Raw genomic sequence first — 4407 nt, 5'->3', positions numbered from 1 at the left:
GCTGCATACAGACCAAGTTCCATTCAGCTAGCTGCTGAACAACTCTGCAATATCTGTCCACTCCAGTGAACACAATAACCTGTGTTACCACGTGCCTTTGGGCTCAATGTCAAACCTGCTACCCAGCAATCAATCATTACAGTGTGTGTGTGTGTGTGTGTGTGTGTGTGTGTGTGTGTGTGTGTGTGTAGGACGAGTGTGGAGTGTTCAAAAGTGCATAGCTGTATGCATGCGTGTTTACACACTCCCACACCAGGTTGCATACCTCAGACCTGAGTATGCATAAATGAAATAAAGCACACAAACTTTCTTCCACTATCTGTCTTTTCTCAAACACAAACACACACAGCAGTTTCCTACCACAGCTGTGACCTTGAGACTGAACACGATCATGCCTATCTCTTGCACACAGACCCCCGAATGGTCTAACTCTGGGTATGTGTGTGTGCACATGGAGCGCTGCCAACCCTGTCTACCTCAACAACAACAACAACAAAACATCCTCTCTACACTTCCTCTGCTCTACCGTCTTCTCCTGGACATCATTTTGACAATGCAAGTTCCCTTTACTACCATTTTCCAACACTCTCAACTGTCTTCATCACTTCACAAGTTTTGAAAAGCCTGGAGATGAACTGCTGTGTGTTAACAAATCTTCTCTCCCATGACAAGACAGCAAGCTCTATCCGCTGATGAAACCACACGATATGGTTGAAAGCTCTACCATACTGGCACAGTTTGGAATGGAAAGTGTCCCAAATTTCAAATCCTATTAATCAGAACTACATAGTATCCTGAAAGACTTACAGGATGTGTGGATTTCTCAGTAAGACTCGGACTTATCAAAACTGACTTGAGGCCTGCAAAACACCTGCTATCACTTTTTGAAACCCACTATAGAGATCATGCTAAGTTCAATCCCTTAAAAAGGTATGTTCAAAAGTGTCTTTGATGTGGATGTGCAAATACCTCTGTGCTTTCTTACAAGTGACTGAATATGAATTATGAAGAGCTAATTTCCTCAAATTCCGTATGAGAGAAAAACATTTTTTCAAAGGCAAACTGCTGAGAAGTGATGCTGTCTTCATGCGAGTCCAACAGACAATTTTTTCAGTCATTTTTTTAAAGGGAAGTTTAAGCAGTGGTGTTTTATCTATCTATTTAAATTTGATGAAATCATTTTGTTTAATTATTCTCTTTCTTCTGTTTATTGTACTTTCCAGGACCCTGACTAGGGTATTCTTGACAGGTTCCTTATATTCATATTTCTAATTTTTATTGTATTCTCATGTAAGGTAGGAGGTTTTGCCATGTGTTTCCGAACACAAGTGAGGCATGATTTACAATGCACAATCAGTGGTGAATCTCCCTGCCTTCCTCTTTCACAGCTGTACAACTACAAAGAAGTTTAAAGACATTAAGAATCTTCCTCATTTGATTGGGTTATTTTTTTTTGTCTTTGTCTGTGTGTGTGTCATTTTTTAATAATAAAAAGGGGGGGAGGGTCAAAAAGGGTTAAAAGAATACCCATAAATGTTCCAATATGGTGACTAAGGTGAATTTGCCCTTTCAGCCATGCACATTCTTAACAACTTCGCCAAACAGCTTTGTTAAAACCTGTGCAAATGACTTTTTTAAACCAACAGTTAAACAGACAACTAAGTGAGAACAACGTTGTTTTCATTTCAATTTGCCCTTACAACTAATTTCCACCTGCAACCAGCACTGTTATCACCATGTTCTGACAAATCTACTCACATGCTGCTGTCTCAGAATCGAACAGGCAGACAAAGGTAATGAGCAGCTACAATCATGTGAAAAAGAAAGCCTTCATGGGACTTTGTGCAGTCCTGTGAACATTATTGTAGAGCAATTTTGACCCACTCTTCTTTACAACATTGCTTCAGGTAATTGAGGTTAGTGGGCATTTGTTTATGCAAAGCTCTTTTAAAGTGCCAGCACAGCTTTTCTTTTTGGTTGAGGACTGGAGTTGATGGTGTTGCAATGACTGGGCCATTGCAACACCCTGATTCGTTTATTTTTCAGCCATTCTGTTGTGGCTTTGCTGCTGTGCTTGGGATCATTGTTTTGTTGCCTGACCCAATTTAGGCCGAGCTTTAGCTGTGGGACAGATGGCCTCACATTTGACTGTAGAATACTTAAGACTGCAAGGTGCCCAGGTCCTGTGGCTGCAAAATAAGCTTGAATCATCACATCTCCACCGCTCTACTTGACATTTGATATGAAGTGCTTGTGCTGATATGGTGTATCTGGTTTTCTCCAATCATGGAGCTGTGCGTTAAGGCCAAACTTCTGCACTTTGGTCTTGTCTGTCCAAAGAACATTGTTGTAGAAGTCTTGTGGTTTGTTCAGATGCAACTTTTTCGACCTAAGCCAAACTGCCATGGTGTTTCTTTAGACAGAAAAGGGTGTCTCCTGGAAACAATTCCAAACAAACCATATTTGTTCAGCATTTTTCTAATTATAGCTAGCATTTAGCATGCTATCTGAGGCTTGTAGAGTATGAGATGTAGCACTTGGGTTTTATGCACACTGTTCCAAAAAATTGTGTTCGAGCCCCGGCTCGGTATTGTGTCCGTGGTCAAGACTCTTCACCTACTGATGATGGCCAGAGGGGCCGATGGTGCGATATGGCAGCCTCGCCTCTGTCAGTCTGTCCCAGGACATGCAATCCATTATTATTTAAACCAACTGTTAACTGTATATTTCTGTACATTTACGTATTATGATTCATATTGCCACATTCATTGATCTTGTTTATAGGTAATTTCATTGTTTGATCACGTTAAAATGTTCCTAATTTGATGTCTAAACGCACTTGGAAAAGGCAGAATCCCATGTAAAATTAGCGCAACAAACTGTATTTTCATTACTGGAAATAACCGTATTTTTATGAGGAAGTTATTTTCTGTTATTTTACGGTAGTATTTTGGCGCCCCAGCTGCTGGAATATTATGTTTTATTTTAACAGTGCAGTTTTACTGAGCATTGCACAGTCTGACCTTGAGGAGAATTTGCTGGGATTTCCACTCCTGGGAAGATTGTGGCATTGTGTTAACACACACTTGAATTCTCCAGATTTGCAAATTGCCAAAGATCATGCTTTTATAGAGCGTGTTGCACTTTCTTATGATCAATTAATGAAATGCATTTGATTAGCAGAACCTGCTGCTACCCTTTCAATTCCTGTGGAAGCTGTAAGGATGTACTTTCTGCAGGATTCTTTTTCACATGACTGAAACTTGTACTACAGACATTTTCCTTGTTTGGATGAGAATAACAAAGGAACTAATATGACCATGGTAGAGGATGACATGGTTCATCTTCATTAAGTAAAAAGAAACAAGACTCCAAATTAATGTCAATGTAACATATTTTTACAAAACAACAGTGTTGGTATGTTTTGTTCGCTAAGCATCATAAGAAAATTCATTATTACTGCTGTTTCCGTAGTCACTCTATTTAAATAGTTGCTTTTATATTTTAACCATGTCATGCCCCGTGGTTGTTTTTCTGTGTATCTTTTTTTTTATTAACACTTTAGCTGAACTTTATTTATATATTTATTTAACTCTTTGTTATGACCTCCTTTGAATGTTGCTCTATCAAGGCTTCTCTGTGCTTCATATGTTTTGTCGGATGTTCTTATCGCTGTCCCCATGTCTTTTGCAAATTGTTTATTATATATCAAAGGACAAAACCCCGGGAACATCATGTGCTGTGTCCTTCTTAAATTCAGTTCAGCAAGTTTGTTTTTCTTTATGTTGGATTCAAATGTTGAAAGACTTTTAGCATATGAAACTTATAGCACCGTGAAAGATTGAAGGTTGCAAATGAGAAAAAAATGTATAAATAATAAATTCCTGTTTCTGTTCACACTGTGAATGGATGAAAGCAAAAAAAAAGGGAAAAAAATCATACGAATTGACCTTGATTCCTGCTTGGTACATCTTTTTTGTTCTCCTTCTTTTCCTTTTCCTTTTCTTTTTTTTCTTTTCGTCTTTCACACCACCCAAACTCAGAAATAACCACTGGTCATGTCCAACATCAGCTAAATGTATTTTAAGTGTATAGTTTTAAAGATTTTTGACTGTTTATGTGACTCTCATCACTGTTTAAGCTACTTCTGTTCATAGTCACCGTTTATAGAAAACAGCTGATGCTTTAATATGAAAGAAATATATTTAAGTAAGGTTGTCTGTGTTAATTCATGTCAGTCTACACTTAATACTTGTCCTAGTGCTCACAATAAATGCTCAGACTAAATTGATTAGCACTTATCTCAAATGAATCCAATGCAAAAGATTATTGCAGATATATGTGACACTGGTGGAATTGAATAAATAAAATACAAACTTATACCAGATAACTGTTTAAAGTTTCATT

Source organism: Pundamilia nyererei, unplaced genomic scaffold (assembly GCF_000239375.1).
Source record: "Pundamilia nyererei isolate P.nyererei 1_Seehausen unplaced genomic scaffold, PunNye1.0 scaffold00041, whole genome shotgun sequence".
NCBI lineage: Eukaryota > Metazoa > Chordata > Actinopteri > Cichliformes > Cichlidae > Pundamilia > Pundamilia nyererei.
The sequence above is the reverse complement of the archived record's forward strand: the minus strand, read 5'-3'. Positions refer to the sequence as shown.